Here is a 25,197-nt window from a genome sequence, read left to right on the forward strand (position 1 = left end):
CACGATCTGACACTATACTCTTAGGAACGCCATGCAAACGTACAATCTCGCTAAAGAACAAATCTGTGATATGAGATGCATCATCTATTTTATGGCATGCAATGAAATACGCCATTTTGGAAAACCTATCAACCACAATAAAAATAGAGTCTGTACCTTTCTTTGACCTAGGTAAACCAAAACAAAGTCCATAGAGATTCTACCCAAGGTTTAGTAGGCACAGGTAATGGTGTATATAGTCCATGCGGTTGTACTCTAGATTTTGTCTTTCTACAAGCAATGCACTGTTCACAAATTCGTTGCACATCTCTTTTCATCTTTGGCCTATAGAAATGCTCATGCAATACATCCAAGGTTTTCGCAACCCCAAAGTGACCCATTAAACCACCCCTATGTGCTTCACGAATAAGCAATTCACGCAAAGAACTAGCAGGAACACACAATATATTCCCTTTGAACAAATAACCATCCATCAAGTAAAACTTACCACAAGTTGAATGTCCACATGCATTATAAATCTCGGCAAAGTCAGAATCATTATCATATAATTCCTTCACATATTCGAAGCCTCGCAATCTAGTATTCATGGTGTGTAAAAGAATATATTTGCGCAAAAGTGCATCAGCTATACGATATTCTCTTTGCCTTGCTTATACTTGATTATGTAAGGAAAGGTTTCAATGAATTCAACCCATTTTGCATGTCTCCTATTCAACTTCCCTTGTCCTTTCAGATGTTTCAAGGACTCATGATCCAAATGGATTACAAACTCTTTTGGCCACAAGTAATGCTACAATGTCTCAAGTGCTCTTACCAATGCATAGAGTTCTTTGTCGTAAGTGGGATAGTTCAAGGTCGCTCCACTTAACTTCTCACTGCAATGCGTAATAGGTCTTCGATCCTGCATCAAAACATCACCCATTCTCATTCTAGATGCATCACATTGTATTTCAAATGCTTTCGTAAATTCAGGTAAAGCCAAAACATAATTTCTCTTTCAAAAGAACAAAAGCCAGTTCTTGTGCCCCCCCCCATTTAAACCCAACTTACTTTCTAACAACATTCAAGGGTGCAGCTATTATACTGAAATCTTTAACAAAACGCTTGTAAAAACTAGCTAACCCATAAAAACTCCTTACATCACTTACCGATTTGGGTGTAGGCCAATCCCGGATGACCTTAACATTCTCCTCATCCATTTTGATACCCTATGCAGTTACAACATAGCCAAAAAACACAATTTTCTCCATGCAAAAGGCACGCTTTTTAAGATTAGCATATAATTTCTCACCACGCAACACACTGAGTACATTACACAAATGATCAAGATGCTCAGTTAAGTTCTTGCTATAGATCAGAATGTCATCAAAATACACAACCACAAACTAAGCTATGAATGCACGCAACACATGATTCATTAAACGCATAAACATACTAGGTGCATTTGTATGTCCAAACTGCATTACTAACCATTCATACAAACCATGCTTAGTCTGAAATGTTGTTTTCCACTCATCACCTTCTTTCATTCTATTTTGATGGTACCCACTTTTCAAGTCAATTTTAGAGAACTTACCAAAAAAAAAAAAGTCAATTTTAGAGAAAATACAGGATCCATGTAACTCATTTAAGATGTCATCAAGCCTAGGAATAGGGTGTCTATACTTTATCGTTATGTTGTTGATGACTCGACAATCAACACACATTCTCCATGTTCCATCCTTTTTAGGCACAAGTAGCACGGGTACAACATATGGGCTCATACTCTCACGAATGTATCCCTTTTCCATCAGCTTATCAACTTGCCTTTGAAGTTCCTTCATCTCCTCGGGATTGCTTCTATAGGCTGGACGGTTAGGAATACATCATCAAACTCCTGCATCAAAGAAACAGCCACACTAGGAATAGCAGAATCAAGATCGTTAGTGTTAAAATAAGCCTCCTTATACACAAGTAAGATCATCGGCTTATTAGTGAAAAACACATATATGATTTGAGATCCTTTTGCATAAAAATTTGGTTGTTTCTTTAATTTTTCCACACTATTATCATCCCACAAGCTTACTATCTTCACTCCTCGGGTTTTACCTCCAATCTCAACCGGTTTAATTAATGATATAGGTTTAGCCGAATGTGATGGTATTCTCTCATTATTGTCCTCACGTGAATTTTCACTCTTTCCATCCTCGCAATCCCTTTTTAATTTCATTTGATCATCATTGTTTTGGAGAAAGATGTACAAGAGTGATGGTTTTACCATCCTTTACAATAAAATTGGAAAACTGGACAGTTTCATTGCTTAAACTTACAATAAGATAGGGATTGAAAGAGATAGAATTTGAGGGAGGTGTCTGATACGATCCAGGAAAGGTCAGATTCGGATTTTGACGTAAAAAGTGCAATTATCTAGTTTTACAGCAACAGTCATAATTCTCAATCCGACCGTTGGATCGGGTAGCAATTTTACGTAGAGTCTTCTGACATGTTTTCCTACCTTGGGTTAAAATATCAAATCAATCGGTGTTCAGAAAGGCATCAAAACACGAGTCAACATAGGCTGTATGAATTTTGTTATTTACTTCCTTTTGACTTGTAGACTTCCTATTTGGCTAGGATTCTTTTCCTAAAAGGATGTGGCAGCTTATTTTAGGAATCTCCTAATTCTACAAAGATCTTTAATGGGTTGCAACATAGTTTCCAAGTGTGACAAGAATTCATAATTATTTCAGAATCCTTTTCTTACAAGAATTCCTTATTCATCCTAGCTATAGAAAGGAAAGAAGACTTTAGAATAAATTCTACTTTCAGATCAGATTTCCTAGTCTATATGGGAATTCTTAATGGTGATAAATCTGATTCTAGTATATTTAGGATGGTAATTTTTGGATTTTTTTTATTTTTTTTATTTTTTTCTTAGTCTTTGAGTTATTATTACTTATTTGGGTCAATTGTAAGTGGGCATCATATAAGTTCACCTAAGGGGGGGTCCATTAGGGTTTATTTAAGTCTAGAGTTAGTATAAATAAAGGCATAACCAGACATGTAAGTTAGACAATTCAGATTAATAAAACTTCTTATTTGCCGCACTTTGTGTGTGTGTGTTGGTGAGATAATCTCCCTTCCATGGTTCTCTAAAGAACTGAAAACCAACTTATCGAAGAACAACTGTCTTCGTGGCGTCATTCCTTATACTTCTCATTCACGAATTAATATTCGTTGGGTGGGGGTCTCCGTTTCGAATAGTGCTGGTGCCTAGGTACAAGTTATTTTTGTGTCACACTCCCATCAAACCTGATTTACTTCGCTTTCCAGGATTTGGTGTCTTTGCGTGTGGGTTGCGTGACCACGTGATCACAAGGTTCGCATCAGAAGCTGCGATAATAGTCTCGTGAGTAGCAAGCGAATCTATCCAAAATACGAACGAAACTGAAGACTCGAATAAAAACAGAAATGAAATATGAAAAAAATGATGAAACACCACCCAAATATGTTGGATATGTTGAAGATAAACTACAAAAAATAAAAACAACAGAAAGAAAGCGAATTTCAAAAGTTGACACAAAATATACTCATTTACGACGAGTTAAGTCAGAATCTGGAACCTAAAGTAAATGATGTCAAATTAAGCTAATATTTCAGATGCAGTGTGATATCAACCCAAATAGACAGAATATGAAGTTTGAGCAATTTACGATAAGGTTTGATATACCTACACAAAGAAGTTATGAATCAGACCTGATTAGACCCGAAATTGAAAACCAAAGCAAACTATATCCAATCAACCCCAAAATTAACAAGTTGTGCGATTAGGGCTATAGTATCAAATTTGAGGTAATTTCGAGTTGATTTGATCCAATTTTCCCTTGTTTAGTTTTCTGTGGCAGAAACTAATAAACGTCTTTTTGAATGACTTTTTTTTCTTTCTTTCATTTTTCCTTTTTTTATGCTACTGATATATTTTGGACAGTAATAGAAGAAATAACTATTTTTTTTTCTATACGCTGCAAAATCAAGGAGAAAAAGACATTGGACACTAAGGAATTTTTGTGGAAACAAGAAACAAAAATTTTAGAAGGATATAACATGATTAATAGAGCCAAGCTTTAATACCAAATGATGTGAACCTTGTGATCATATGGTCACAAAACCCACACGCAAAGACACCAATTCTCGAAAAGCCAAGTAAATCAGGTTTGATAGGAGTGTGACACAAATATAACTTGTACCTAGGCACCAGCACTATTGGAAACGGAAAACTCCCACCCAACGAATATTGATTCACGAATGAGAAGTATAAGGATGGTGTCACGAAGCCAGTTGTTCTTCGATATGTCTTTTTCAGATCTTTAGATAACCAAGGAAGGGAGATTATCCCACCAACACACACACATAAAGTGCAACAAACAAGTTTTATATTTTATGTCATTAGCTCGACACATCGTATGTTCATGCTTTATAGATCGGTTTAGCTAACTCCATATAAGCAGTGATTTCTGTCATCCAACCTTCATAGAAAGGTTTCAAGCAATGTCCATTGACCTTGAGCACTTTGTTTGTTTCTAAACTCGTAATTTCAACTGCATCATAAGAAAAAACATTAGAAACAACAAAGGGTCCAATCCAATGAGAGTGCAACTTTCCAGGAAAAAGTTTCAAATGTGAATGATAAAGGAAGACTTTGTCTTAAACATGAAACTCTTTTCTCGTAATCATTCAGTCATGAAAACTCTTAGTCTTTTCTTTGTAAATCCTTGTATTCTTAAAAGCATCATTTTGTATCTCTTCTAATGTGGTTCCAGTGTTTTTCGATACCAAAATGATAGGCGCCACCCATTTATTGTCCGTGATAGGGTAAATGACCCCTGCATCATAGACGATAGTTTGCAAAGTTTGCAAAGCCAATGTTGATTCCTGCATGTTTTGGGGAACATATATAACTCAAAGCTACGCTTAATCCATCCTCACAATTAAAATCAAGAACTCACTGCACACACTTATCAACCTGGTCATAGCATGTGATAAAATAAACATTGATGTAAGGATATTTCATTGCATCATGAAAATTAAATTCAATCTCTTACCATAATTAATTTTCATATTTGCAGTTTTCAAGAATGGTCTCCCATACAATATATAAGAGTGTTGTTTGACAAATTACAAGAATCACGTTCCATATCAAGAATATAAAAATCACATGGAATAACCAAACTATCAATCTTGACTAGGACATCTTTTATCACACCAAGTGAATAAACAAAACTACGATCCACAAGTTGTATTACAATACTAGTTTTATTCAAAGGCTCCAAACTAAGAGAATCATAAACATGTTTAGGTATAACACTAATGGATGCACCTAAATCGCATAAGGCCCTGTTAGAACTAACATTACCAATAACACATAGGATAATAAACACACCTGGATCTTTTTGCTTCAAAGGCATATTCTTTTGAACAACAACAGATACAACTTCACCCATACTTACCATTTCGTGGCCTTTTAGCTTGTAGGCTCTCTTGGTGGTACACAATTCCTTCAAGAATTTGACATACTTGGGAATTTACTTGATAGCATCAATCAAAGAAATGTTGAGTTTTACTTTCTTGAAAATCTCTAAAATCTCTTTTTCTTTGTCCTCTTTCTTAGACCTAGAAGAACTCATGGGAAAGGGTGGAATTGTTTTAAAACTGGAATTCATTAAGTGATGACTTACCTTTGGAGTGTTTGCCGTGGTTTTAATTTATGAAGGAGGAGGATGTTTCTTCTTTACATTCAATTTGGTTTCTATCTCTTCTTCTTCCTCCATCTCAATTTGTTTCGACCTTTGTTCTTCAAGTCCCTTCCCACTTCGCAGCATGATCGTACTAACATTCTCTTTTGGATTCAATGCTTGGGAGGTCAATTTTCCATTTATAATCTTCCATTTGCTTCTCTAAGTTGTGAATGTTTGACCTTGTTTCCTATTGAAAAGATATGGCATTTTGTTGCAAGGTCACAGTGTTAGAAGCCAAAGTTTTCATCATCTCACGAAGATCATCACCGGATGACGACCCCATAACATTGGAGTTTGTGAATGGAGGGGGCTGTCTCGCTTGATAATTCTGTTGGGATAAAAATCCATGGGGATGGAACTATCGACCTTGATTGCCTTGTTGAGGCGGGTTCCCATAGCACAAGTTGGGATGATCTCTCCATCCGGGATTGTATGTGTTGGATGAAAGATCATCCATTGAATACTCCATCAACTGCATTAGCTTGTTCAATGCAATCTTCTTGCATTGTTGGGTACATATTCGAAGCATGTCCTTGTAAAGAGCATATACTACAAACTTTCACCTGTTGTACATTTTCACAAGCTAAAGAATGCACAAGAGAAGTTACCCATGAGATTGTTAAAAATACCTACCTCATTTACTCGTTTGCTTAAGAAGTCTCCACGAGTGCCAAATTGTTTCAAGTTGGCTGCCATATTTGAGATCAATTGGTGTGCAGCCTCAGGCATCTTATCTACCAATGCCCCTCCACTTGCCGCATCAATGATACTGCGATTAGTAGGCATCAGTCCTTCATAGAAATATTGAATGAGCAGCTGATCGGGTATTTAATGATGAGAGCATTGAATACACAATTGCTCAAATCTTTCCCAATTCTCGGAGAGTGTCTCCCCATGAGATTGTTGAATCCCACATATTTCTTCCCTTATGTTCGCAACTCGAGATGCTGGGAAATACTTCTCAAGGAAAATCTACTTCATGGCATTCCAAGTTCCAATGAAACCTGAGAGAATATAGAAAAGTCATGCCTTTACTGCCCCTTTTAAAGAGAAATGAAAGCTTTCAACTTAACATGTTCTTCATCAACTCCGTTCGGTTTCATGCCAACACAAACAATATGGAACTCCTTAAGATTAGTATGAGAATCTTCTCCCATAGGTCCATTGAATGTTGATAGCAAATGTATAAAAGAAGACTTGAGCTCAAAGTTGACATTCTTGTCGATATTTATGCATAATGGTTCATTTTCCATGTTAGGAGCAGTAAGCTCCTTGAGTGTATGTTGTTGTGCAACAGCCATGGTGTTGACACGAGCTTTTTTTTTTTGGTAAGTTGACGTGTGTATTAAAAGAAGAAGATACAAACATTATAAGGGGCATACCCCAGATTTACAATGATAACAGAAACATAAAACAACAGATGGCTACAAGCTAGCCACCGACCATAACACTGAAACCTCACTGGATTCGTTAGGGAAACCAATACAACCAGCTAACTAACAAATTAAGAATCTATGGTATTCACCCTCCAAGCTCGTTGGATCCTTTTGTTTTCATTTGTTGGTGCGACATTCCTCATCAAATCAAGCTTATCACGAATGATACATTCGATTTGATTAAAGACCAAATTCGAAGTTCTAGACATTCCAGCAAAGATCCTTGCATTCCGTTCTTGCCATACATGATACACTGTAGCTGCAAAACTCAGTTTACGAGAAAAATTGACGAAACTCTTGCCATGCCAAGAGACAGTGGCCCATCGAATCCATTCATCCCAGCCTTTTGTCATTCTTGGAATGTCGCATCTGTCACAAACATCCCACCAGATCGCTTTAGTATAGGAGCATTCAAAGAACAAGTGGTTGTGATCCTCATTGTTGCGGAGACAGAGCGAGCATCTATTTCAAAATCCACCTGTATAAATTGTTAAGAAAACTCAAAAGAAACCAATTACACAAGAGATTTTAAAGTGGTGCAAATTGAATAAAAAACCTACGCTATAAAACTAAAAGTGCCTAAAAACCCTAGAAAACCACCTGTTCAGAATGTCATTTCCCTTTAGAAAACAAAAGGCCGATACCCAATTCAACCAAAAAATTGGTTTTGAACAGTAATTGTACCATAATATACAGTACTGCCTCAAGCAAAAATCCCTTTTTTTTCAACAAAATAAATAACAATCATAATAAATAAAAATCACAGCACAAAAATCAACTAAAATCACCTCCCTAGTAACGATGCCAAAATTAGTTGCGATGTTGCGGTCATACAAATTAATTACCCTAGCTTAAGACCCAACACACAAGATAGTATAAAGCAAGCAAGGGGTCGATCCCACGAGGAAGGTCTAGGTAAGATTTTTATGCTCTATGATATGCAATTTGAGGGGGTTTGGAAGTTATCTAAACTAAAAGAAAAGAAAACAGAAAAATATCAAGTAAAATTTAAATAAAATCAGAAAATTATCAAGAGAACAAACCTTGGTTTCAGGTAAACATCCACCTACAGAAATCAGAGCTGATCATAGAAACAAAACGTCAATTTATACTCTGAATATCTATCTTTTCTTATGTTGATTAGTTAACAGATCCGTTATATAACTAATTCTAATCATCAAACAACCATAGTATTCGCACTAGTAATTTAATTTAATGGCAGCCTTAAGAACGAGATGAGTTGATTAATCCAGTGATGCGGATCAGCCCAACACCAAGTGTAATCATGCCAACGACCCATTGGAGGTGCCAATTGGACCAATCACAATTAGGGCACAGAAAATTAAAGAAGCATTGAATGGGCTTGTTCAGAACATATGGAGCAAAATGGACCTAGAGGGGCTTGGGACATTTAAGGAGCATGAAGGACAACCTTTAATTCATCTAGTTTAGGTCCAAGAAGAGCCGAATTCATGTGGAACAAGGGGTTGATATGTCCGGCTCAATACCAACCTTGTTAGGCTTGTTATTTTTCCTAATGCTACAAGGATAAAAAGTCAGCAATTTATTCTCCTAATTAAGTAAGGAAGTTGGCCATATCTTATTCCTAAAGAGGGGAGCACTATTTAATGCTTTTCCTAACTTAGCAAGGAAAGTAATTAAATCAGCAACAAAGGAGAAAATTTGTTTTCTTATTTGTCCAAGTTAAACAAGGAAATCCAAGCTAATCAAGGGCATCAAAGGTGGCAGCAACATAAATTTCCCAAATCAGATTTTTCCTAGTTTATTTAAGACTTCTTAAGGGTGACAAATATGATTCTAGCATAATTAGCATGATAATTTTTGGATTTTTATTATTTTCTTCTTAGTTTTTGGGTTATTATTACTTATTTGGGTCAATTGTAAGTGGGTTTCATATAAGTCCACCTAAGGGGGGGTCCATTAGGGTTTCTTTAAGTCTAGAATCAGTATAAATAAAGGCATAACCAAACATGTAAGGTTACGCAATTTTCAAATCAATAAACTTCTTCGCTGTACTTATTGTATGTTGGTGGTATAATCTCCCTTTCTTGGTTCTCTAAAGAACTGAAAACGACTTATCGAAGAACAACTGTTTTCGTGGCATCATCCTTATACTTCTCGTTCGCGAATCAATATTCGTTGGGTGGGAGTCTCCGTTTTCAATAGTGCTGGTGCCTAGGTACAAGTTATCTTTGTGTCACACTCCTATCAAACCTGATTTACTTGGATATCAGGGAATTGATATCTTTGTGTGTGGGTTGTGTGACCATATGATCACAAGGTTCGCATGATCTGGACAACATAATTGTCTGCAGTCCATGTTTTATTTGATCAATCGAATGCTCTCCCTTAAATTACTAATCAGGACCCGCCACAATTATTAATCTTAGTTGCTTCACAAGTTTATATACCACAACTCCAGTTTTGATTGTAAACGTAGCAATGGATTGTTCACAATAATAACTTAGAGTCCGCTCTAGCAATTAAAATAAACAATCATAAGAAAAGGTAGAATAAATCTCATAGTTCTCCTTGCAATAGATTGTTTCAGAATCATTTTCTTACAAGTATTCTTTATTCATCCTAGCTATAACAAGGAAAGAAGACTTCAGAATTAATTCTACCTTCATCTATTTGGAACTTCTTATTGGTGACAAATCTGATTCTAGCATATTTAGAATAGTAATTTTTAGAAACATGCCCCAAGGCACCAACACTATTAGATTGAGTAGAATGACGCCACGAAGCCAGTTATTCTTCGATAAGTCAGATTTAGTTCGTTTAAGAACTGAAGTAATTATCATTAAAGCTGCCGAAATTTTGGTTTACATGGGTTTAAATAGTTCTTAAAAGTAACCCTAATGAATCTACCCTTGTGGGCTGAACTGACCCACATACAAAACTAACTCAAAAACCCTAAACTAAAAAAAGCCCATAACCTGATCCAAATAAGCCTTGGATCTTAGCTCAAAACAAAGTTTTAATTAAGCCCAAACATGAAAGAAAATAAAAAAAAATAGCTAATTTGTCATTAAATACCACTAGGTTTTCTTTCCTTGTGTAACTAGGATGAATAAGGAATCCTTATAAGAAAATGATTCTAAAACATTAATGAATCCTTGCCACACTTGGAGATTATATTGCAGTTCATTAAAGATCCTAGTGGAACTAGGAAATTTCCAAAACCAACAGCCACATTGATACGATCCAGAAAAGGTCAAATTCGGATTTTGATGTAAAATGTGCAACTATCCAGTTTTACAACAACAATTATAATTCTCAATCCAACCGTTGGATCGAGCTAAAATGTTACGTAGAGTCTCCTGACATGTATTCTTACCTTGGTTTAAAATTTCAGGTCAATCGGAGTTCGGGAAGGTGAGGCTGTATGAATTTTGTTATTTACTTCCTTTTGAATTGTGAACTTCCTATTTGGCTAGGATTCTTTTCCTAAAAGGATGTGGCAGCTTATTTTGGAAATCTACTAATTCTACAAAGATTTTAATGGGCTGCAACATAGTTTCCATGTGTGGCAAGGATTCATAAATGTTCATAATCCTTTTCTTACACGGATTTCTTATTCATCCTAGCTACAAAAAAGGAAAGAAGACTTCAGAATAAATTCTACCTTCAAATTAGATTTCCTAGTCTATTTGCTTCTTAACGGTAACAAATCTGATTCTAGCATATTTAGGATGGTAATTTTCAGATTTCTATTATTTTTATTATTTTCTTCTTAGTTTTTGGGTTATTATTACTTATTTGGGTCAATTGTAAGTGGGCATCATATAAGTTCACCTATGGGGGGTCCATTAGGGTTTATTTAAGTATAGACTTAGTATAAATAAAAGCATAACCAGACATGTAAGTTAAGACAATTCAGATTAATAAAACTTCTTGTTTGTCGCACTTTGTGTGTGTGTTGGTGAGATAATCTAAAGAACTGAAAAACGACTTATCGAAGAACAAATGTCATCCTTATACTTCTCGTTCGCGAATCAATATTCGTTCGGTGGGGGTTTGCGTTTCCAATAGTGTTGGTGCCTAGGTACAAGTTATCTTTGTGTCACACTCCTATCAAACCTAATTTACTTGGCTTTCTGGTAATCGATGTCTTTGCGTGCGGGTTGTGTGACCACGTGTGGGATGCCTGCATTAACACGGCTCCTATACAAATACTTGACGCATCACATTCAACTTCAAAAGCTCTTGTGAAGTATGGCAAAGTGAAAACAGGCGAAAAACAAAGTTTATCTTTCAACAAATTAAAAGTCTTATCCTGTTCATCATTCCATTTGAATCCAATAGACTTTTTCACAATTTCAGTTAAAGGTGCAGCAATAGTACTAAAATCCTTCACAAACCTTCTATAAAAACTAGCAAGTCCATGAAAACTTCTTACCTCACAAACCTTAACTTTTTCCTTGTCCATCTCCATACCCTGCGCAGTTACGACATAGCCAAGAAACACAATTTTTCCCATACAAAAGGTACACTTCTTAAGATTAGCATCTAACTGCTCAATACGCAACACACTAAGTACATTACGCAAATGATCAAGATGCTCATTTAAGTTCTTGCTATAGATCAAAATGTCATCAAAATACACAACAACAAACTTACCTATAAACGCACGCAATACATGATTCATTAAACGCATAAACATGCTAGGCGCATTTGTAAGTCCAAACGGCATGACTAACCATTCATAGAAACCATGCTTAGTCTTAAATGCAGTTTTCCACTCATCACCCTCTTTCATCCTAATCTGATGGTACCCACTTTTTAGGTCAATCTTAGAGAAAATACATGATCCATGTAACTCATCTAGCATGTCATCAAGCCTAGGAATAGGATGTTGATACTTTACCATTATGTTATTGACGGCACGACAATCAACACATATCCTCCATGTTCCATCCTTTTTAGGCACAAGTAGCACTGACACAGCATAAGGACTCATACTCTCACGAATGTACCCCTTCATCATCAACTCATCTACTTGCCTTTGAAGCTCTTTTGTCTCCTCAAGGTTGCTTCTATAGGCTGGATGGTTAGGAATCGAAAAAAAATCATTCAAAAAGACGTTTATTGGATTCTGCCGCAGAAAACTAAATAAGAGAAAATTGGATCAAATCAACTCAGAATTAGCTCAAATTTGAAAATCTAATTAATGGGGTCCTAAGAGCACCATATATTGATTTTAGGGTCAATTGGATATCATTTGCTTTGGGTTTCAAATTCGGGTCTAATTAGGTTTGATTCATAACGTTTTTGCGTCAGTATATCAAACCTTATCGTAAATTGCTCAAACTTTATATTCTGTCTATTTGGGTTGATATCGCACTATATCTGAAATTTTACCTCAATTGGAGATCATTTACTTTAGGTTCCATATTCGGACTTAACTCGTCGTAAACGAGTCTGTTTGGCGTCAACTTTTGAAATTCGCTTCCTTTCTGTTGTTTTCGTTTCTTGCAGTTTATTTTCATCATATCCAACATATCTGGGTGTTGTTTCTTCATTTGTCTTATTTTGTTTCTATTTTTTATTCGAGTTTTCAGTTTTGTTCATATTTCGGATAGACTCGCGAGACTATCATTGCAGTTTTATTTTGCTTGTTTTCTGGTTTTTATTGCTTCTTGAGTCATATATATATATATATATATATATATATATAGAGAGAGAGAGAGAGAGAGAGAGAGATAGATAGAGATAGATAGAGAGAGAGAGAGAGAGAGAGAGAGAGAGGATTGCGCTGCTAAGTTGGTTCTATTTGGTGTTGGTTTCAGTTTTGCAAGAACCGCAAGAAGGTGAGATGAGAGGTGTGAGCGTGTAAGGATATTAAGAGTGTTTGAGAGAAAATAAGCGATGTGAGGATTTTTTTTACCACTAACCAATTCTTGAAGGTACTATCATGTCAGATCAAAACAACACACCACCCCCTCCCGATGTAGAACTTAAATTCCAAATGCATGCCATGACGAAGATGATGGAAAGAATGACTTTTGTAATGGGGAACGTGTGTGACAGACATGAGAAGGTGGTAAAACATGGTAACGTGGCTGGAACATATACCCAAGACGTGAGAAAGGTTGGGGCTGAACAGAAATCAAACAATGGCAGTGGGGCTGAAAGGCAAAGGTGGGCTGATTATGAGGATTTTGAAGAGGACGTTGATGATATTTGTGATGGTGGTTTTAAGGATAAGACCATAGGCCATCGGGAAGGTTTTCGGCAGCTTGGAAACCAAAGTGATTTCATGTATTTCGATGAGGTGCTATGGCAAAAGAAAAGGCAGATTCAAAAGGAGAGGTGGTATCAAAGGGAAAGAAATAAAGAAATTAGTGTTCTAAAAAAAGAATCCAAGAGTCTATCCCGTATTCTAGGGGAGATGAAGTAAGAACATGATGTGTTAACGACAACAGTAAATGCCCAGCAAGCTTCAGAAAGAGAGGAGAAAATACGCTGCCATGATGATATACAAAATAGAACGACTACTACTTTCATCCAAAGTTGTTGGCGACAATTGTTGGCAAGAAAAGAACTTCAAAGGCTTCAAAAAGAGGCTAAGGAATTGTCCATCCAACTTGTTGGTGATTCGAGGACGAATCATCTTGAAGAGAGAGGGAATGATACGATCCAGGAAAGGTCAAATTCGGATTTTGATGTAAAATGTGCAACTATCCAGTTTTACACCAACAATTATAATTCTCAATCTGACCGTTGGATCGAGCTGCAATTTTACGTAAAGTCTCCTAACTTGTTGTCCTACCTTGAGTTAAAATTTCAGGTCAATCGAAGTTCGGGAAGGTATCGAAACAAGGGTCAACATAGGCTATATGAATTTTGTTATTTACTTCCTTTTAACTTGTGGATTTCCTATTTGGCTAGGATTCTTTTCTTAAAAGGATGTGGCAGCTTATTTTGGAAATCTACTAATTCTACAAAGATGTTTATTGTCTGCAACATAGTTTTCAAGTGGCAAGGATTCATAATTATTTCAGAATCCTTTTCTTACAAGGATTCCTTATGCATCCTAGCTACAAAAAAGAAAGAAGACTTCAGAATAAATTCTACCTTCAGATCAGATTTCATAGTCTTTTTAGGACTTCTTAATAGTGACAAATCTGATTTTAGCATGTTTAGGATGATAATTTTTGGATTTCTATTATTTCTATTATTTTCTTCTTAGTCTTTGGGTTATTATTACTTATTTGGGTCAGTTGTAAGTGGGCATCATATAAGTCCACCTAAAGAGGGTCCATTAGGGTTTATTTAAGTCTATAGTTAGTATAAATAAAGGCATAACCAGACATGTACATTAGACAATTCAGATTAATAAAACTTCTTGTTTGCCTAACTTTGTGTGTGTGTTGGTGAGATAATCTCCCTCCCATGGTTCTCTAAAGAACTGAAAAAAGAATCCTAACCAAAAAGAATCTTATCAAAGAACAATTGTCTTTGTGGCGTCATCCTTATACTTCTCGTTTGCGAATCACTATTCGTTGGACGGGGGTTTCCGTTTCCAATAGTGTTGGTGCTTGGTACAAGTTATCTTTGTGTCACAGTTCTATCAAACCTGATTTACTTGGCTTTTTGGGAATTGATGTCTTTGCGTATGGGTTGCGTGACCAAGGTAAGACAACATGTCAGGAGACTCCACATAAAATTTCAGCTCAATTCAACGGTTGGATTGAGAATTATGATTGTTGCTATAAAACTGGATAGTTGCACATTTTACATCAAAATCCGAATTTGACCTTTTTTGGATCGTATCACACATCCTTGTAGGAAAAGAATCCTAACCAAATAGGAAGTCCACAAGTCAAATGAAAATAAATAACAAAATTTGTACAACCTCTGTTGACAAGTATTGCGGTGCCTTTTCCAAGTTCGATTGACCTGAAATGTTAACTCATAGTAGGACAACATGTCTGGGGAGTCCATATAAAATTTTAGTTCGATCCAACGATTGGATTGAGAATTATAACTGTTGCCATAAACCTGGACTATTGCACTTTTTACGCCAAAATCTGAATATGACCTTACTTGGTTCGTATCACAAGGTTGCACCATCTGTGTGTGTGTGTGTGTGTGTGTGTGTGTGTGTGTGTAAAGAGAGAGAGAGAGAGAGAGAAACAAGATGAAATATGACCTTTTTTTTTGCTTTGATGATGCAGACACAAAGAACAAGAAGTTGAATGATGCAAACACTAAAGAACTTAAATGAACACTGCAAAAAAAAATAACAGAAGAATATGACCTTGTTTCGGAGCCTATCTTTGATACCAACTGATGTGAACCTCGTGATCACGTTGACCACACAACCCACAATCAAGATTGAGATCTAATCTTCAAAAGCCGAAAAAGGTCTGATAGGAGGGTGAAAAAATGGAAACCTACCCAAGGCACCAACACTATTGGAATGAAGTAAAATGATATCATAAAGCCAATTAATCTTTGATAAGTCAGATTCAATTCGTTCAAGAACTGAAGAATGTAAGAATCACTCTCACACGTTAAAACTAAAAAGTTCAGAAGTAATATTGATCAATGGCTCCTGAAATTTTGGTTACATGAGTTTAAATAATTCTTGAAAAATTAACCCTGATGGATGTACCCTTATGAGCTGAATTCATCCACATACAAAACTAACCAAAAAACCCTAAACTGGAAAGCCCATGACTTGATCAACAACAAAGAAATGTGAAAGTGATGAAAATGAGTCAAACAATAGCCAAATATCCCAAATATGATGATAATATACTGGCAGGAACAAAATAAAAAAAAAATAAAAAAGTTTTGAAAGATAACGCAAAACAGACTCGTTACGGCAAGACAAAACCCAATTCTGGAACCTAAAGAAAAAGCTATCCAAATGACCTTGAATTTAATATATATTATTTAGATACCTAGAAAACAACAAATCTCATTTTATATGTCATTCTGTTACGTGTAGGAACCAGAACCCCTTATATGATCAGTTTGCGGCAAAATTGAACCTCCAATTAAAACCTCAAGAAACTGATATCCAAATTATCCCAAATTTAATATATGATGCAATCTCACCTCCAATATGTAGAATATGAAGTTTCAATTGAGTCTAAGGTGGTTTGCTTATGGCTTACTAAGAATAGTGTTTATGCGGTAGAATTGAACCTCGAATTAAAACCTCAAGCAAACGATATCAAAATAAGCCCAAATTTTATATATGTTCTATGTTAAAAAAAAACCGAAAATAAATGAAACTTTACCATAAGATTCCAGTGGTATTGTTCTATGTTGGAGTAAAGTTTTAGGTGAATCGGAGTTCAAAAATGACTTGCGATATAGGTCAGAACAAGCTGTATGAATTTTGTTATTTACTTCCCTTTTGACTTGTGGACTTCCTATTTGGCAAGAATCCTTTTCCTACAAGGATGTAGGAGCTTGTTTCGGGAATGCCCTAGTTTCGCAAAGATCTTTAATGAGCTGTAATATAATCTCCAAGTATGACAAGGATTCATTAATGTTTCAGAATTCTTTTCTTATAAGGGATTCATTATTCATCCTAGTTACATAAGGAAAGAAGGACTGATGGTATTTAATGATAAATTTGTTATTTTTAATATTTTCTTTTATGTTTGAGCTTAATTAGTACTTTGTTTTTCAACTCGATTCAATAGTTGGATTTTGAGTTATGCTTAATAGTGTAAAACTGGGTGATAGAGAATTTTACGCCAAAATCCAAATTTGACCTTGGATTGTATCACAAGGCTAAACCAAATCATTCCCTCCCTCTTCAAGAAGATTTTCTTTCGAATCTTGAATAGGATTAGTAGCGACTTCATTAGCCTCTTGTTTAAGCCTTTGGAATTCCCTTATTGCTAACACATCTCTCCAACAATACTTTATAGAAGTAGTGACCAACAAGAATTTCAAATAAGCATGCTGTACTAACCACTTGCGTACATACTTTTGAATGATAACAGCGGCTCTCTTTCATCTTTTATTTTTTTGGCGTTGTACCTCTTTTTCCCATGAAGCTTGAAGATCATAGAATAATCTTATCAACTTGTTCTAAAACCCCCAAGCCATGGCTTAGTTTTTCTAATCCTTGAGCTAGAATCCTTCTTCGTTCCCTCTCCCTTGCTTAATACATGACACAAATAGGAAAATAGAAGAAGATGAAGACACAACAATAATAGAGTTTATGATTGGAATAACACTGATTTAGACTCAAAATTACATATCTTACTTTTGTTTGGACTAGAATTGATCGAAAACAAACAAATATGAAAGTGATAAAAATGACTCAAACAACAGCCAATTATCCCAAACACGATGATAATATACAGGCAGAAACAAAATCAACAGAAACGAAACAAGTTTTGAAAGATAATGCAAAACAAACGCGTTACGGCAAGACAAAACCTGATTCTAGAACCTAAGGAAAAAGCTATCCAAATGACCTTGAATTTAATATATAGTATTTGGATAGGAAGAAAACAACAAATTTCAGTTTCTAGGTCGTTCAATTATGTCTAGGTATCAAAACCCCTTGTATGATCAGTTTGTGGCAGAATGGAACCTCTAATTAAAACTTCAAGAATCCGATATCCATATAAGGAAAAATTTAATATATAGCACGATCTCACCCCCAATATATAGAATATAAAGTTTCAATTGATTCTATTATGGTTTGTTGATGGTTCACTAAGAGTAGTGTTCTACGACAAAATTGAACTCGAATTAAAACCTCAAGCAAATGATATCAAAATAAGCTCAAATTCTATATCTGCTATCATATCACTCCCATAGACAAAATATGAAGTTTTAATTGATTATGAGTTGATTTGCATATAGTTCACTACGAGTTGTGTTTCTACGGCAAAATTGAACCTTGAATTAAAACCTCATGAAAATGATATCAGAATAAGCCCAAATTTGATATATGATGTGATCTCAACGTGTTACGGCAAGACAAAACCCGATTCTAGAACCTAAGAAAAAAGCTATCCAAATGACCTTGAATTTAATATATAGTATTTGGATAGGAAGAAAACAACAAATTTCAGTTTATAGGTCGTTCTATTATGTCTAGGTACCCAAACCCCTTATATGATCACTTTGCGGCAAAATGGAACCTCTAATTAAAACTTCAAAAATCCGATATCCATATAAGGAAAAATTTAATATATAGCGCGATCTCACCCCCAATACATAGAAGAATATAATGTTTCAATTGATTCTAAGGTGGTTTGTTGATGGTTCACTAAGAGTAGTGTTTCTATGGTAAAATTGAATCTCGAATTAAAACCTCAAGCAAATGATATCAAAATAAGCTCAAATTTTATATATGTTGTGATATCAATCCCATATACAAAATATGAAGTTTCAATTGATTATGAGGTGATCTCAGCCTCAATAGATAAAAGATAAAGTTTCAATTGATTATGAGGTGGTTTGCTTATTGTTCACTAAAAGATGTGTTTCTAAAAAAGGAAAATAACATAAGGATATGACCTTGTTTCAGAGCTTAGCTTTGATACCAATTAATAAGAATCTCATGATCACGTTGACCATATTACTCACAATCAAGATTGAGATTTGATCTCGTAAAGCCGAAATAGGTGCGTTAGTGTCTTTGAGTGTGGGTTGTGTGACCACGTGATCATGAGATTCGCATCATTTGGTATCAGAGCTTGGCTTCATTTGATAGGAGTGTGACATAAAGATAACTTATACCTAGGGACCAGTACTGTTGGAAACGAAAACCCCCACCCAATGAATATTGATTCACGAACGAGAAGTATAAGGATGACGCTACGAAGACAGTTGTTCTTCGATAAGTCATTTTTCAGTTCATTAGAGAACCATGTGAGGGAGATTATCTCACCAACACACACACACAAAGTGCAGCAAACAAGAAGTTTTATTAATCTGAATTGTCTAACCTTACATGTCTGGTTATGCCCTTATTTATAGTGACTCCAAACTAAAATAAACCTTAATGGACCCCTTATGTGGACTTATAATGCCCACTTACAATTAAACCAAAATAATATAAATAAACACTAAACTAAGAAGAAAAAAATAATAACAATAATAAATCCGAATTTAATATCCTAAATATAATAGAGTCAGATTTGTTGCCCTTTAGAAGTCCCATATAAGCTAGGAGAATCAAATCTGAAAATAGAATTAATTCTGAAATCTTCTTTGCTTTTTTTGTATTTAGGATGAATAAGAAATCCTTGTAAGAAAAGGATTCTAAAATATTTATGAATCCTTGCCACACTTGGAAACTATGTTGCAGTCCATTAAAGATCTTTGTAGAATTAGAAGATTCTCAAAATAAGCAGCCACATCCTTTTAGGAAAAGAATCTTAGCCAAATAGGAAGTCCACAAGTCAAAAGGAAGTAAATAACAAAATTCATACAGCCTCTGTTGACCCATGTTTTGAAGCCTTCCTGAACTTCGATTGACCTAAAAATTTAACCCAAGATAAGACAATATGTCAAGAGACTTTACAAAACATTTCAGCTAGATCCAACGGTCGGATTGAGAATTGTGATTGTTTCCATAAAACTAGATAATTGCACATTTTACGTCAGAATCCGAATTTGATATTTTCCGGATCGTATCATACCCCAAGGCACCAACACTATTGGAATGAAGTAAAATCACGCCATGAAGCCAGTTAATCTTCGATAACTCAAATTCAGTTCGTTCAAAAACTGAAGATTGAAAAAATCACTCTCACATATTAAAACTCAAAAATTCAAAAGTAATATTTTTCAATGCTCCCGAAATTAACCCTAATGGATCTACCCTAGTTGCCCGATCCGAAAAGCTTATATAGCCTGATCCAAACAAGCCTTGGATCTTAGCTGAAAAACAAAGTATTAATTAAGCCCAAACATTAAAGAAAATAATAAAAATAACTAATCTGTCATTAAATAACACCAACCCTTCTTTTCTTGTGTATGATGAATAATGAATCCTTATAAGAAAAGGATTCTGAAACATTAATGAATCCTGCCACACTTGGAGATTATATTGCAACTCATTAAAGATATTTGTGGAATGAGGAAATTCCCGAAACAAGCTCCTACATCCTTGTACGAAAAGGATTCTTACCAAATAGAAAGTGCACAAGTCAAAAGGGAAGTAAATAACAAAATTCGTACAACATGTTCTGACTTACATTGCAAGTCTTTTATGAACTCCGATGCACCTGCAACTTTATCCCAGTATAGAACAATACCTCTGAAATATTCTGGTAAAGTTTCATGATACAATCCAGAAAAGGTCAAATTCGGATTTTGATGTAAAATGTGCAACTATCTAGTTTTACAAAAACAATCATAATTCTCAATCCAAACGTTGTATCGAGCTGCAAATTTACGTGGAGTCTCCTGACATGTAGTCTTACCTTGTTTTAAAATTTCAGGTCAATCAGAGTTCAGAAAGGTATCGAAACACGGGTCAACAGAGGCTGTATGAATTTTGTTATTTACTTCCTTTTGAATTGTGGAATTCCTATTTGGCTAGAATTCTTTTCCTAAAAGGATGTGGCAGCTTATTTTGGAAATTTACTAATTCTACAAAGATCTTTAATGGGTTGCAACATAGTTTCCATGTGTGGCAAGGATTCATAAATGTTCAGAATCATTTTAAGAAAAGGATTCCTTATTCATCCTAGCTACAAAAAAGAAAAGAAGACTTCAGAATAAATTCTACCTTCAGATCAGATTTCCTAGTCTATTTGGGACTTCTTAATGGTGACAAATTTGATTCTAGTATATTTAGGATGGTAATTTTTGAATTTTTATTATTTTCTTCTTAGTCTTTGGGTTATTATTACTTATTTGGGTCAATTGTAAGTGGGCTTAATATAAGTCCACCTAAGGGAGGTCCATTAGGGCTTAAGTTAAGTCTAGAGTTAGTATAAATAAAGGCATAACCAGATATGTAAGTTAGACAATTCAAATTAATAAAACTTCTTGTTTGTCGCACTTTGTGTCTGTGTGTTGGTGAGATAATCTCCTTGCCATGGTTCTCTAAAGAACTGAAAAACGACTTATCAAAGAACAACTGTCTTCGTGGCGTCATCCTTATACTTCTCGTTCTCGAATCAATATTCATTGGGTGGGGGTCTCCGTTTGCAATAGTTCTGGTGCCTAGGTACAAGTTATCTTTGTGTCACACTCCTATCAAACCTGATTTACTTAACTTTTCAAGAATTGGTGTCTTTGCGTGAGGGTTGCGTGACCATGTGATCACGAGGTTCGCATCATTTCAGCTTGATCCAATGGTTGAATTTGAAGTTATGCTCAATAGCGTAAAACTAGACGGTAGAGAATTTTACCTCAAAATCCGAATTTGACCTTGCTTGGGTCGTATCATAAGGCTGAACCATATCATTTTGCATGGAAAAAATTGATATGTGGTGCGATTAGGACCCCACTAATTAGAGTATTAAATTTGAGGTAATTCCGAGTTGCTTTATTAATTTTCTGCTGTAAAAACCAATAAACATCTTTTTGAACGATTTTTTTTTGCTTTTCACTTTTCTCTCTTTGTTTTTTGTTTTTGATGCTTCTAATATATTTTGAACAATAAAAAAATGAAATAACAATTTTTTTTATATGCCTCAAATTCAAAGAGAAGAAGAAATTGGATACTAAGCAATTTTTACAGAATCAACAAGAAACAAAAATTTCAGAAGGATATAACCTGATTGATGGAGCCAAGCTCTGATACCAAATGATATCTCCTGGTCACGCAACCCACACGAAAAGACATCAATTCCCGAAAAGCCAAGTGAATCAGGTTTGTAAGACAACATGTTTGCGCCCCTTATTGGCTTTGGCTGGAAATCTCTCCTTGCACACATGCACCCAAACCCAATCGCCGAGCTGAAAGACAACATGTTTGCGCCCTTTATTGGCTTTGGTCGGATACACATGTTTTGATACGATCCAAGCAAGGTCAAATTCGGATTTTGATGTAAAATGTGCAACTATCCAGTTTTACGGCAACATTCATAATTTTCAATCCGACCGTTGGATCAGAATGATACGATTTGGGCAAGGTCAAATTTGGAATTTGATGTAAAATGTGCAACTATTTAGTTTTATGGCAACATTAATAATTTTCAATCCGACCGTTGGATCGGGCTGAAATTTTACATGGAGTCTCCTGGCATGTTGTGGACCTTGGGTTAAAATTTCAGATCAATCGAAGTTTGGGAAGGCATCGCAATACGGGTCAACAGAGGCTGTATGAATTTTGTTATTACTTCCTTTTGACTTGTGGACTTCCTATTTGGCTAGGATTCTTTTTCTAAAAGGATGTGGCATATTGTTTTGGGAATCTCCTAGCTCCATAGGGATCTTTAATGGGCTACAATATAGTTTCCAAGAGAAGCAGAATTCAAAAATGTTTCAAAATCCTTTTCTTACAAGGATTTCTTATTTATCCTAGCAACAACAAGGAAACAAGACTTCAGAATTAATTTTACCTACAAATCAGATTTTGTAATTTATTTGGGACTTTTTAAGGGTAACAAATTTGATTCTAGCATGTTTAGGATGGTAATTTTTGGATTTCTATTATTTTATTCTTAGTCTTTGAGTTATTATTACTTATTTGGGTCAATTGTAAGTAGGCTTCGTATAAGACCACCTAAGAGGGGTTCATTAGGGTTTATTTAAGTCTAGAGTTAGTATAAATAAAGGCATAACTAGACATGTAAGTTAGAGACAATTCAGATTAATAAAACTTCTTGTTTGTTGCACTTTGTGTGTGTGTGTGTGTGTGTGTGTTGGTGGGATAATCTCCCTTCCTTAGTTATCTAAAGATCTGAAAAAGACATATCGAAGAACAACTGGCTTCGTGACACCATCCTTGTGTGGGAGTTTTCTGTTTCCAATAGTGTTGGTGCCTAGGTACAAGTTATCTTTGTGTCACACTCCTATCAAACCTGATTTACTTGGCTTTTCGAGAATTGGTGTCTTTGCGTGTGGGTTGTGTGATCATATGATCACGAGGTTCAGGTTATATTAATCAGGTTATATCCTTCTGAAATTTTTGTTTCTTATTTCCACAAAAATTCCTTAGTGTCCAATGTCTTTTTCTCCTTGATTTTACAGCATATAAAAAAATAAAAAAATAGTTATTTCTTCCATTACTGTCCAAAGTATATCAGTAGCATAAAAAAAGAAAAATGAAAGAAAGAAAAAAAAATCATTCAAAAAGACGTTTATTAGTTTCTGCCGCAGAAAACTAAACAAGGGAAAATTGGATCAAATCAACTCGAAATTAGCTCAAAGTTGATACTATAGCCCAATCACACAACATGTTAATTTTGGGGTCGATTGGATATAGTTTGCTTTGGTTTTCAATTTCGGGTCTAATCAGGTCTGATTCATAACTTCTTTGTGTAAGTATATCAAACCTTATCGTAAATTGCTCAAACTTCATATTCTGTCTATTTGGGTTGATATCGCACTATATCTGAAATATTAGCTTAATTGGACATCATTTACTTTAGGTTCCAGATTCTGACTTAACTCGTCGTAAACGAGTATATTTTGTGTCAACTTTTGAAATTCGCTTTCTTTATTTTTTTTTGTTTTTTTCAGTTTATCTTCAACATATCCAACATATTTGGATGGTGTTTCATCATTTTTCCATATTTCATTTCTATTTTTATTCGAGTCTTTAGTTTCGTTCGTATTTTGGATAGATTCGCTTGCTACTCACAAGACTATTATCGCAGTTTCTGATGCGAACCTCATGATCACGTGGTCACGCAACCCACACACAAAGACATTAATTCCTGGAAAGCCAAGTAAATCAGGTTTGATAGGAGTGTGACACAAAGATAACTTGTACCTAGGCATCAACACTATTCAAAACGGAGACCCCTACCCAACGAATATTGATTCACGAATGAGAAGTATAAGAAATGACGCCATGAAGATAGTTGTTCTTCGATAAGTCAGTTTTTAGTTCTTTAGAGAACCATGGAAGGGAGATTATCTCACCAACACACACACATAAAGTGCGGCAAACAAGAAGTTTTATTAATCTGAATTGTCTAACTTACATGTCTGGTTATGCTTTTATTTATACTAACTCTAGACTTAAATAAACCCTAATGGACCCCCCTTAGGTGAACTTATATGATGCCCACTTACAATTGACCCAAATAAGTAATAATAACCCAAAGACTAAGAAGAAAATAATAAAAATAATAAAAATCCAAAAATTACCATCCTAAATATACTAGAATCAGATTTGTCACCATTAAGAAGTCCCATATAGACTAGAAAATCTGATCTAAAGGTAGAATTTATTCTAAAGTCTTCTTTCCTTTCTGTAGCTAGGATGAATAAGGAATCCTTATAAGAAAAAGGATTCTGAAATAATTATGAATCCTTGCCACACTTGAAAACTATGTTGCAGCCCATTAAAGATCTTTGTAGAATTAGGAGATTTCTAAAATAAGCTGTCACATCCTTTTAGGAAAAGAATCCTAGCCAAATAGGAAGTCCACAAGTCAAAAGGAAGTAAATAACAAAATTCATACAACCTATGTTGACCCGTGTTTTGATGCCTTTCCGAACTCTGATTGATTTGATATTTTAACCCAAGGTAGGAAAACATGTCAGCAGACTCCATGTAAAATTGCATCCCGATCCAACGGTCGAATTGAGAATTATGACTGTTGCCGTAAAACTGGATAGTTGCATTTTTTATGTCAAAATCCGAATTTGACCTTTCCTGGATCGTATCAGTTTCGCTTTGCTTGTTTTCTGATTTTTATTGCTTCTTGATATATATATATATATATATATATATATATATATATATATATGTATTTGATTGGGCTGAAATAATTATGAATCCTTGCCACACTTGGAAACTATGTTGCAGCCCATTAAAGATTTTTGTAGAATTAGAAGATTCC

Source organism: Populus nigra, chromosome 9 (assembly GCF_951802175.1).
Source record: "Populus nigra chromosome 9, ddPopNigr1.1, whole genome shotgun sequence".
In the NCBI taxonomy this organism is placed as follows: Eukaryota; Viridiplantae; Streptophyta; class Magnoliopsida; order Malpighiales; family Salicaceae; genus Populus; species Populus nigra.